This window comes from Eleutherodactylus coqui, chromosome 13 (genome assembly GCF_035609145.1).
Source record: "Eleutherodactylus coqui strain aEleCoq1 chromosome 13, aEleCoq1.hap1, whole genome shotgun sequence".
NCBI lineage: Eukaryota > Metazoa > Chordata > Amphibia > Anura > Eleutherodactylidae > Eleutherodactylus > Eleutherodactylus coqui.
Genome location: NC_089849.1, coordinates 40,348,673 through 40,362,195, shown reverse-complemented (window position 1 = coordinate 40,362,195; position 13,523 = coordinate 40,348,673). Strand labels below are relative to the sequence as shown.

Genomic DNA, 13,523 nt, shown 5'->3' with positions numbered 1-13,523 from the left:
AACATTAGTCCTTGTTCTACTGGACAACTCCTGGAAGTGTCAGTAGGGTTTGGAGACTTGTCTTTTTTTTTTAACCCCTGCTTTGTGACAGGGCAGGCGGCGATGAGTGCCCTGCCTGGCAATGGAAAGGTTAAGGCAGAGGGTGGCAGGTCTAGCTGGTTATGGGGTGGGGAGCTGTGGGAGGTACCGGCAGAGAGGCTGAGCTGTAGGATAAAGTTTCACTATATACCCGCTATGGCTGCAGAGCGAGGAGGCTGACACTACACAACCAGCAGACACAGCCTGTCTCCACTTTGTCTGCCTCTTCTTCTAGGACCCTGCAAAAGGCTGGCACATACTGGTAGGCTGTGCCATAACCCCCCCACAATACAGGACCAGACCAGGTAATAATGGGCACCGGCAGCTGTGGGAATGGGCACATGCGGCAGGGGGAGGGGGTGTCCTGATACAGAAGTGTGTGCGATTAAGGAGTATATCGAAATGTAAAGGGTCCCCGCTATACGGTAGGTTACAAGGGCATTGCCATGTTTACGGTGGTGGAATGCACTGGGTTGCACACGTGGATTTATTCTGATGGCATAGCGTGTAATAATTCATATAGATGCGGCATAGCATGTGGGTTCTGTACCGTATATACTTAGGCGCACTGTTTACAACATTGATGCCTAGATTACAGTATATGACGCGCAATGTCGCTGAACGGCGTGCTGATTTCTTATAGGCATTGTGTAGTATCAGTGTTCATTTATTTATTATACATATGTATAAAACGGCAAATGCACATAATCAATATACAGTCTCCATCTGTGGCTTGTTGCGTATACATAATAGCATTCATATATACCGTATCAAATGGCGAAATTTTGTATCTATAGTATATGCATATTCTATTCTTTTGCATATAGTGCATACATAATTAATACATCCTTGTAACTATACTGTTTACAAATGAGGGATAACCGTAGCATGCAGTCCAATTATCTATCTATCTATCTATCTATCTATCTATCTATCTATCTATCTATCTATCTATCTCTACAGATGTAGCAATCAATAACATGACTGTAACATAACTCAGTTTATAGCATTGTACTACACTGTAGTTGTATTAACTTGACACTTAACACGGTATGTTAACGTTATCTATCTATCTCATATCTATCTATCTCATATCTATCTATCTCATATCTATCTATCTCATATCGATCTATCGCATATCTATCGCATATCTATCGCATATCTATCGCATATCTATCGCATATCTATCTCATATCTATCTCATATCTATCTCATATCTATCTCATATCTATCTCATATCTATCTCATATCTATCTCATATCTATCTCATATCTATCTCATATCTATCTCATATCTATCTATCTATTTGACTCATATTTATCTATATATCTCATATCTATCTATCTCATATAGATGAAAAATTACTGTACACCTATATAGTAATACATACTCCTATGACACTGCTGATAGGACCCCGACTACGTTGATAGACACATGTGATACTGATACACAGAACAGTACAGTACATTACTATAATGATACTACAGTATTAATTCATACCTTTACCTATACTCATATATTTCATACTGAAGCCCATGCAAGATATAAAATTGACAGGTGTGAAACTGCCCCTCATGGGATTGTGCACGCTGGATAATGATACTTGCCAAGTCTGGAGTTTTTGAAGAATGGAGGAATGTAAGAAAGTGAATTGCATGAAAGAATAACATAGAGAAAGATAAAATAGAAATACATTTAAAGCTGGATTAGAAAGCATAACCGAATATGCTTGGTCAAGATACCCATCCATGCCAGAGTGGACTACATGGGATATGACAATGTATGTGTATGAGTATGAAATACGACTACCTGCAAGACTGGACTGCATGGGATATGACAATATGTATGTATGAAGTACACTCCTACATACATAATTGGTCTACATGAGATATGACAATGCATATATAATTAGACTGCTACATGCAAGATCGGACTACATGGGATATGACCATACGTGTGTATAAAATAGACTTATATGCAAGATTGGACAGGATGGGATATGACGCTACGTGTGTATGAAGTACATGCCTACAAACAGGACTGGTCTATATCGGATATAGGAATGCATTTGTATGAGATATGCACCTACATGCATGACTGGGGTTATAGGAATGTGTATTTATGAAATACACCTACATGTAAGACCGGACAGTATGGCATATGACAGTACATGTGTATGAAGTACACCCCAACATAAACGATTGGACTACATGGGATATACTGTAGTAATATGCATGTAGGAAATATTCCTACATGCAACACTGGACTATAGTAGATGTGTATAAAATACACGTACATATAAGAATGGACTGCATGGAGTAAAGCAATGTGTGTGTATGATGATATACACCCAAAAATGGACTGCAACAGATAACATAGTATGGACTGCATACATGGACTCCATGAGATAACAATGCGTCCTTATACATGCTGAACTGGAATACATAAGAAAACCGTGTGTATAATAATTTATTTGTAGCGCCAACATATTACACGTAAGTATTTTATGCGGAATATGTTGGCGCTATACAAATACATTCGGCTGGTCTACATGGGATCAGGCAGTGTGCGTGTATATGAATTATATAGCACATGCGAGATTGGACTACATAAGATAACACCTTGTGTGTTTGGAATAGTCATACATGTAGAAATGGACTAAAAAGGATAATGTGTGTATAAAATCCTCCTGTATGAAAGATTAGGCTGCATGGATGTCAAAAAAACGATGAGCATAGATAACACAATTGTCTAAAATACGGGACTGTGAGGTAGAGAATTGCAGAATACTGTCATTTCGATCCATTTTATGCAAAAAAATCAGATATGTCTCTTACCGCTGGCAGCAGCATCGGACTGCAAGAAGGTACGCACTATAATAGTAATTTTGGCACGCTGGGCTATGTAGGAGAACCCTGTATGAGCATCATATATTGTCAAGTGGAGTTTATGAGAACTGCCATAATGATCATAAGCATCAGCCTGGACTGTGTGGGAGGACAGCGTGATAATCAGACATATCAGAACTTGAGTATAGCATGATGATCATATACTGGAGGACTATGGGAAATACTATAATCATCACAAATGTCAGGGCTGGTTACAGAGGAACATGCCACAAAGATCATCAATTATGTAACATATATCAGAGTACACTATAGTCATGCGTAGTAGTGATCATATTACATGTCGCATTTCACTGTGAAGAACAACAACGTTGACTAAACATGGAATATATATGACCGCATTATGATCATAGCAATTATACAATGGGGGGGGGGGGGTCATGGAAAATTAGCCGGCACCACACTCTTATGAAAACCGTCTAAAAGAAAATCTGTCTTTGTGTGTGTCTGTCTTGAAAATAGGGGAACAATCTTGATACAAAAAGATGTGAACTTTGTATCATGTATACCGTATAGTTATTACCACGTTGTATATATTAAGATATACAGTATTTCCATTGCTCGTTTTGGGTAACTCCTCCAGTGAATGCCTACAAACTCTCCCTTGGGTCCCTATGCAGTCTATAGATCCTAACTATATTGTGCCCATTGGATGGAAATCCGTCTAATTTTGGGGGTTTTCGTAAAAAAAACAAATCGAAGCAGTGCTGTGATAGATTTTAATGGCGATAATAGTACATCGTTTATGTGAGAGGTTTTAGTACATGGACATTGCAGCAGCAATTAAAGCGACCCGCCGGCCTGGACAGACAAAAATGGTCACACCAGCTTGTCTGACTACCTGAAGCACACTGTACATTAGTAGCATCAGTACTCTAAAGGCCCATATACACGGGACAATTATCGTTCAGAATCGTTCAAATTCTCGTGCTCCTGTGGGAATTTGGACGGTAATCCTCCCGTGTAAATGCATGCAGCGACTGAACAAGAGTTGTTCAATTGTGAACTTCTGAATGTCTGTCTGCTTACTGTGAATGGAGGCTGGTGGGGGCAGAACGCTTCCTGGTCCGCTTCGCCTCCGCCTCCATTCTGGCAGCGCTTTGAGCGATGCCAACGTTACTCGCTCCTCTGTAACTGCACAGCAGCGAGCATCACTGGGATGAGAGTCGGGCATCGCTTGCCTGACCGCTTGTCCCGTGTAAATGGGGCTTATGACACTACACCTGCTAGTGCTGTCCACATGAGTACTGCTGGCGAGTCACATCAACACGTAGTATCTTAGACTACTGTTACCTACTAGTACACAGTGTACATCAGGTAGTCAGAAAGGCGGCCCGGCCATGTTTGTTTGCCCAGGACGGTCACCAAAACCACTAAACTGATCTCCCAAGTCGGGTTCATTGTGTCCCGAATGTAGAAGTGATGGCCTCTACATATTAATGGTTACTATGGACATACTTTGAGGTAATAATATCGTCATACATTTACCAGTGTCCTATGGGTTAGGGAGAGGAAAGAAGTCTGATGCTTCATAGGGAAGTACCCGTGGTCATAATTAAAGGACTGATCAAAAAGTTGTTTGTGGCTGCCCCCTTAGAAACTGGTTGTCCCACAAAAAGGACCTATCCTCTATCCACATGATATGGGATAAGTATCTGATCGGTGGAAGTCTGACTGCTGTGGCGCCCACCAATCACGAGAACAGAGGTCCCGAGTGTACCTTAATGAATGTAGCAGTGGTCACCTGTGAGCACCTCTGCTCCATTCTTAGTTAGTCGACCAGTTTCACACTGACAAAGTCTTGAGATATCGTGCTGAAGAAGTCCTTTAGGAATGATCAACGTGTTTGTTTAGACATGTGTTGGACCGAAGGAGCAATGACAGTCAAGAAAGTCTTGAATGGAATGGAAATTTTGATTTCAGTAGCTACGCTTGATGGGGAATGCCATCCATTGCTTCCAATTAGGGATGGTAGTAAAGAGCATCTACAGGTTTTCATCAAGGATTTTCAGATGGTGTTGGTGTGAACATGAAAATGTTTAATTGTTCTTGATTCTGCTTAAATCTATTTTTTCAATGTTTGATGTCGTTCATTAAGGTACCTTCTTTGGAAACAGCGAATTCAGGCAATACTCATTCTGTGTACACACGGCCACCAACAGGGCGCTGAAAGAGAAATCGCTCACTTGTCGGAGTCGCTTGGCTTTTAGCTCTTTACAAGTGTATGTACAGGCAGTCGTCCATCTCTGAACAACTGCCTGTTTGCAGTGGATGGAGGCAGGCAGACGGAAGAGAGATCTCTGGTGCGCTCTGCCTCCATTCTCTGAAGGACTATCTCTTGTGTGAAAGCCCCGGAGTGATAGTTGGTGGGACGACTGCTGGGTACTTATGCTGGGTCATCCCGTATAAAAATACTTAAAAAATTTGTATTGTACTATATACTTACAGGTGTATTACTTGACTGCATACAAATATTAGTCATTCATGTTCTTCTAGTGGGCGCTCCGAAAAACCAAGTTTACCAGTTTTCTTGGGTTTAATAGGCCCATTTGGTTTGTGATTTACAGATTTACCAGATCCATTGTTTGGTAGTAAAGGGCCCTTTACCCAGCCTGATGATTGTAGTAGGAATATTCTTTTGCTTGATGATCAGACTGTGTGAAGGTTCCGCTGATCACCGAGCAATGATCAGACCCCCGTTCATCTGGTGATCGCATATTTCACACAGCACCAAAAATCATCGTTGTCGGCAGCACCGCTCCCCATGTCAGCAGGAGATGTGATGCTGACAATGATAAAGCATTATGGGGGATGAACCATTACACTATTATTCCCCCCAGACATTCCGAATCTGGCTGTGTGAACATCAGCCAAACGAGCACCTATCTCGTTGATTGGCAATCAATACACGGCTCGGATTGAATGTTGCCGACATGGTGAAGCCCAGGTGCTATTCTGGTGTCATACGAATTGTATGGATTCTTTCATTGGTGTGTTGCAGAAGAGAAAAAGGTTTCAATCTCTCATGGAGGTGAATCTTGGAGACGGAGGAGTGGTATTCTGCAGGGTTGATAGATGTGAATTGTACAACATAAAGGATCTTGTATATAACTTGAAGACCAAGATCAGGCAGGGATGTAACAATGGACTCCCATCGCACCGTGTCACTGACTGATTTTTGGCTTTGGGCTGCTGCGACTGGGATCTTGTCCTGGCTGCAGTGGCCCCCAGGCCGTTACCCCAGCTGTAGTCTCAGATCAGTGGCAGGTGATACAGACAAGTCAGAAGCACTGTAGCAAAGTACCAGAGGGTTGGGTGGAGATGTAGTCGATAAACAAAGTTGAGGTTAGGACAGGCGAAGTTCTTGCATAACAATGAGACTGTAGAGGGTCAGGGCAGGCAGCTGACAGCTATATCCTGATCAAAGCAAAAGTCAAGGTCAGAACAGGAGAAGACGGGAAAGCTGGGTGAATCAGGCATGGGTGAAACCGAGAGTCAGTCAAAACATGACTGCACCTTTGCAGAACCCTACGGAACAAATTGCTTAAGCACTATACAATGGGGGGTGGGCGGTGGGGGGGAATACCTTAAATAGCCAGAGGTGTCTAGATTTGCTGGGGATGGAAAAGCTGGGTACATGCACTCGCCCTTTAAGCTGCAGGCTGGGCATGTATGCGCATCCTGTGGTGGCAGTGTTAGGGGCTTTAATAGGACAGATGAGGAACATCTGTCCTATTAGTAGGACCGTCCATGACCGGTAAGGAACATTGCTAGCCATGGCCGGCGGAGGAGGTAGTTGGGGAGAGCTTTCGGCCACAACTCGCAGCCATAGCACATTAACTTTGAGACCACTTTACCTGCTACCCTAGTATTTCTACCTATGACCATGGGTAATTTTAAAGTAGAAAGAAAAGGCATCAACTTCTACCTATGACCATGGGTAATTTTAAAGTAGAAAGAAAAGGCATCAACTTGAGAAACTTGAAGTTGTCCATCCACTATACTGTCTCAAGTTCACAAACTAAATGGACTAAAAGTCCCGTTCATAAGAGGGGGAGCAGCAGCATACTTCTCTACATATGGGTCAATATAATGGGAAAGATTATAGGTTAAAGCCTGCATGTAATTGAAAGGGTAGCGGGGAGAGGAGGGGGGTTGTTTTTCGAAGAGGTGAAAGAGTGGCAGGCCTGGTCTTTTCTTCAATGCTACCTTTTATATACTCTTCTCAAATTGTATTACTGATTTGCCGCTCTTTACATAAATTTGCCCACTTTTGGTGCAGATTTGCTCCTGCAATTTCATCTTTTGCCTTTTAAACACTCCAAAATGCACCAAATTATTATGAAAACTTCGGCACAAATCACTCCAACTTTCTCCTTTTCTTAGACTTGCATAACATAAGCCCATCCTAGTGGACCATAGTATAGTATAATGTGTGAGGACCTTTGATCAGTTCATGGGTCACATTTGAGGCCCCAACAAGATGTTGGGTTGACCTCAACTGCTGAAGGTGTAATATTTTTATGGTGTCTTATTTCTTATTGATTGCAAGAAGAGTTTTTACATGCAGTTTTCAATAGAAATGGTTCCAGGAACAGCTTTCTCCTCATGGTTAAATCAAGGACTAGTTCCATGTTTGTGTATATGTATGAGCAGACATGTGCTAATTACTAAAAACACAAGGATCTTTGCCCTCCTCACAAAGTCCAGAGAGAGGTGGAGCGGAGACTGACTCGCAATAACACTGTAAAATCTACTTAAAACAGAAGATCTGACCTTTTTTTTCACTGTGTTTGTTTTGTATACTTTTAATTGTTACTTTAGTTATTGGCAATGTTTCTTTTTTTCGTCTCAGTAGGTACTTAGAGGAGTGCCGCTACAATATACGATCTACCACAGCATGCGTGGTCTAAGGTTCATTCATCACTATTGGAACAGTTGCGTTTCGGTCTTCTGTCGTCTCACTAGTTGTTCACAAACTTTTTCAGCTCCCAGAATATCCATTTACAGCTTTTGTAAAAGCGAGACAAATTTACTGTAAAGGTGTAAAACAAATGTGGATATCGGCAGCGCTTGACATTTTGGCAGGACCAGCACCCATCTAATGCATATCCCAACTCTTTCCCAATGGCATCGGGAAAAGCAAGGTTCGGGCATGTTGGGTTACAATGCTGGATCCTAAGTTCCTGCGGGAGAGCATGCATATGTAGTGGGAGGGATAGCATTTAGCAAACCGCTATCTAAAGCATGGGTCCCCAACTTCAGTCCTCAGGGACCACCAACAGGTCATGTTTTCAGGATATCCTATGGTAAGAACACCTGTGGCAATGTCTGAGGCACCTACTATAATGACATCACCTGTGCAACACTAAGGAAATCCTGAAAACATGACCTGTTGGTGGTCCCTGAGGACTGGAGTTGGGGAACCCTGATCTAAAGTGTATGGATATCTGAAAGAAGTTGTGTTATAGCATCATTTATATTTATTTTGGCAGAAGGCATTACATTAACTATTTTTGGTATTCGCACCTATTAAAAACTCTGCACTGTATAAAGATAAGCATCTTTGATATACATAATGGTACCACCTTGCTTTACTGCTGCGCCTACTTCTACTGTCCATCCAAGTCCCCCAATGGCAGAGCTTAGGTGGTATGACCTCACTTTTACTTGCGCTATATATCAGCCTGATGTAGAGGCTTAAATAGCCTCGAAAGTTTGCTATAACAGCTTTGTTATTAGCCATTAAAAGTATCATATCTACAAGACTTTATTTCTCTTACTGCGAGCAATGACCTTTTATATACTGTAACATGGCATAGCTCGACCATTTCTTCCTGCATATACGCAGTAACACTTGGCCCCCTGGCCAACGCGGGGGGCTACCGTGTATGTACTGTGCATGTGCAGGACGAACTGGATGAGTGGCTCTTAGGACTGGCGGGGGCAGATGGACAGGGGATCCCTACGCCAGCCCTCTACCGTGTCCCTACCTACTTGCCCCTTTGGGCTTGTCCCCAGGGGGACAATTGGGTGACGGTCCCTGCGCTGCACTAGTGACAGGGACCCAAAGAAGGGGGGACAGGAAGACCAGCAGGTGAGTACCGCGTAGCTGACTGGAAGCAACAAATGAGCAGACCAGAGAATAGTCGTGAAACAAGCAGGGTCAAACCGAAAGACAGGTGCGGAGTACAGGAGGGCAAAACAGAGGCAGAGTCAAATGAAAGGCCGAAGTTGAAAACACAAAAGTCAGGTCAATAATTGCGGGTGTAGGTAGAGAAGTCAAACCAAACAATGGCAACCAGAGTTTGGGCCAGCAAGGTATGAATGCAGAACTCCCCGCCAAGGTGGGTGGGGCGAAGTCACATGAGGACCGGAGGAAATCCTAAAGCTGCTTCCCCCCCGGTGGCGCGCACCAGCCCGAGCGCCGCGCGGCCGACCATTGGACAGGCGCGCTTGACGCCAGCCACGACCAGCCACCAAAGTGGGGGAACCCCAGACAGAGCCGCCAGCCCGGGCCCCCGCAACATCGGGACGAGCATTCCGCACCAACTGGACTCCTACGCCCCTAGTGGTAACCCCATATCTAACAGTGGCACCATGTTACAGTAAGTAAAAGTGAGAACATACCATGCATGCTTGGCCACCAGGTGGGAGACTGAGATGGATGTGTTTCGTGTGCTGGTGCATGACACAGGTTTCTGGGTATGATGAGGCAGATGGAGTTACCAAAAATGTACAATGTTTATTTAAGAAAATTCAACCACAATGACCCGACAGGAGTGAAATGGGTCCAGGCATCTCCCTGTGTGCTGACGCCAGCCTTGCTTGACCAGGCTGGCCCATGACATAACTGGTCTATCGGGATTTTGTTCTGTGGAGACTACAGCCAGTCTGCCTCTGTCTTCAGCATACCTTTTTGGGGGGGATTCCTGCTTGTTTTCAGGCACTGAACTTGGGGTCCAACATTCACTATTGTTACACTGCTGATGGTCCTGCATTGTTGGTCCTCTGACACCTTGGTGGTGGTCTCAATCATGCAAGTATTATATTTTGGCTATGTATGGATAGCTAAACCAAAGGATAGAATCTCAATAGCATAGGCACTGATTAATTTATGGACTAATCCATGGAAGTTTGGTGATTCACAAGATGCCTTTAACCAGAGAGATCACATTCTGTCCAGTGTTTGGTCTCTCTTTATTACAGAGCTTGGCAAAAGTACATCTCGAGAAGCGAGCAAGGCACAGCGAGTCCCCTGAAAGTACTTGTAAGAGTACTTGAGTACGATTTGAGTATGACACATAATATGGACCTTTAATTCCGACTTTTGTGACGAGGTCTACTTGATATGTCAATTTCGACAAAAATAGATCTACGTGTGGGCAATACAGTGTACTGATAGCTGCTGCTTCTATGTAATGGCAGACAGCAACAACCCATTCATCTTAAAGTAGGCAGGCAGGAAAGGAAGCCTGAGGCTTAAAGGGATTTTAAGTTGTGTTGCATTTTCGGAGATTTGAGAGATGACAACCTCAGTAGTGCCCTTGAGCATTATTGCTCCAGCACTCGGTATAGAGAAGAGCACTTTCAGCCCTGACTGGTCAACGTCAAGTGCATTTCCATAGCTCAAAATGGCCAATGATTACATTTGAGCTTTGGTATCGTATCCTCGTACAGTACTTTTGTACATACTGGTAGTACTTGAACATTGCTAGTTTTCAAATAGTTTACTTATTGCTCACTGTAATTTTTGGTCGTGCTGTTCTTCTGCTGTAGTAGTCTCTTGGCACGGCTAATAGCAGCGTGACTGTAGACAGGTATATATTGTGCAATTTCTTTAGGTCATTGCAGTTTACAATGTGTCAAACAGTAAAGAAATACCAGGGAGTATGGAGGCAGGCAGACATGGTAATTAATATTTTACTATGCCCAGCTCTCATGTATATCACATGTTACTCCCTAAGTGCTGACACGGCTGGTACAAGTCTCCTTATGGAGCAATATTGTCAGTTGTTTGCTTGAACAGTGGACCTTTCTATATCTGGCTGTATAAGGCCACTCTCGCACTGACGTTTTTGGACAGCGTTTAGCGCTGCCTTTTCAGCGCCGCGCTAAACGCTGTACAACACTCCCCATTCATTTCAATGGGGCTGCTCACACAAGCCTCAAATGCAGCGTCTTCAACGCTGTTCTTTGACAGCGATGTATGTTCTATCTTTGGCCAATTTCAGCCCTGCGTCGCCCATTGAAATGAATGGGCAGCTGTTTCAGCGCTGCTGAAAATGTGGCACGACTTGGTACCATGTTTTTTGCAGTGCTAAACGCAAGCGCTTGCTGCCCAAACCCCCAAAAAAGTAATGCTTACCTAGCTGCTGCCATCGGGGTCTCTCCAGCTGTTCTCCGGAGCTCCGGGCACTTGTCAAGTCGACAAAGCATCTATTGCTAGTGACGGGGATTGAAATTCCTGCCTCTAGCGAGAGATTGCTTTGATTGGCTGAGCCTGCTGAGTTTCAGCGGGCTGAGCCAATCAGAGCCAGCGCTGGATGCACCTACCACAACTATTCAAATCCTGTCACTAGCAAAAGATCCTCTATCAGCGCTGACAAGTGCTGGTGGGTCCGGAGAACATCGGTAGGAGGTTTTTTATTTTTGAGGGACGAATTCTACTTTTTATCGATACCCTTTGATGATCTATATGATTTTTTTGATCTCTGTCAATTCTGTTTTTTCTAAAGCAAAATATACCAAATTAGTTATTTTTGCCATATTTATTTTCTTCACAGTATACGGTACGCGCCGTGCGGGTTAATTGGCGTACTTATATTTTTTCCTGAGAGTCATTAACACGGTGATACCAGATTTTGTGATGATATTTTTATTTTTCACATGGTAAAGGGGGAAAGGTGAAGTTTTAACATTTTCATTTTTTACTACATATATCATTTATTTTTTTGTCCTAAACTTCTTTAACTTTATTTTTGTCTCACTAGGGGACTTGAATATCTCTACCTTTTAATGGTTCTTATAATATACTGCTATACTTCAGTAGCCCTTTTTTTTCACTTGGTGACCCCATCAATCAACTACTGATGGCCCATCCAGAGGGCACAAGTGTAAAAGCAAATTAATAAAAAAACAGCCAGGCAACCCCTTTAAACCACTGCAGGACAGCTCTGGTGGCAGCTTACTGTATCTCACTTCAGAACAAAAGGATGGGACATTGAAATTCAACATGCTTGATCTTTCTTTTCTCCAGCATCATCCACTGGGGAAGAGTCAGGAAGTCCTCATACATAGCGTATACACTTTTCATCCGGTCCCGCTGAATTGGCCAACTTTTAACTTATGTGTTTGAAGGCCATAAAGAGGGTCATACATATCACGTTATCATTCTCAGAGCCGTTCACTGTATTCACAACTTTTCTTTTTGGTGCTTGGGGGGACAGGTAATGTTTTTCATGGGTATAATTGTACCCACCAGCATAATGCTATTAAAATATTTTAGTAATATCCTTATTTTAAAAGATGTCTCATAGTAATTTGGTCTCTTTAAATGTACATGAAGTGTGGATCTGTATCCAGTCTAGACAATGCTCTGTGAGCTAAACAGCCTGGACTCCAGGTTAATACATTGTGGCAAAGAGAGGGGACTAGACGTCTTTTTAGAGTGCTATGATATTACAGAATATAGACGTTAAATAACCAGCGGGGTTGTTGATCCGGGTCTTCGAGTCGGGTAGGAACTTTCAAATGTTGATCCAGGGATTATTCTGACTGCCATTATGGAGTTGGGAAGGAGTTTTTCCCCTAAATGGGCTTAATTGGCTTCTGCCTCGTTGGGGTTTTTTGCCTTCCTCTGGATCAACAAGGTGGGGGGGGGGGGGGGGTTAAACTAGATGGAAATTGTCTCCCTTCAGCCTGACATACTATTTTACTATGTTAGATGTGTGTAGCTGCTGCTGATGTGTTTAGCTCACAGAGCGTTGTCTGGACTGCCTACAGTTGTATCCACTTCCCCACTGAGAGCAGGACTAGCTGTGTGCAAGGTTGCATATCTCCAGTGATGAGAATGATTCTTTTTTTTATGGGGAGTTTATTATTAGGATTTAGTTTATATCGCTGTTTTTATCTGACTAGAGCAAAGGAGAGGGAAGGACTCTTATATAAAATAAAACTCCTTTTTCTTCTTCCATCCCACACTCCATATTGCTTAGTTGGGGACAACGGTGGTGTTCCTCTCAGGATAGCTCCATTCCTGTTTCTTTTCTACCACTGCAATATTTCTGGAGAGATGGAGTATCTGTCCATATGCTCCTTAAAAAGAGTCATGTCTTCTGATCAGTGGGGTTGGATGCATAGCTTTGCAACTGCAGCCAAACTGACTCTATTGCACCTCTTCTTTTCTTTGTATACCCCCCATTCCACCCGACTCCCTCTTTTTTGGATTCTGCTCTTAGTACTTTGAATCTGTCAACTGTGCGGTCTACCCACTTATCAATGGGTAACATTAGGTTTCCTCTGCCCATTGACAGCAGG

General features: G+C 43.1%; 1 protein-coding gene across 1 annotated transcript in view; it reads left to right on the top strand.

Annotated features, from left to right (window-relative positions):
• The first annotated feature begins 224 nt into the window (after positions 1 to 224).
• RARA (retinoic acid receptor alpha) overlaps positions 225 to 13,523 on the top strand; it is a 119,791-nt gene continuing 106,492 nt past the window's right edge. The window contains exon 1 of the mRNA XM_066587348.1: positions 225 to 383. The gene's annotated coding sequence lies outside the window, so the exon portion shown is untranslated. The remainder of the gene's footprint in view (positions 384 to 13,523) is intronic.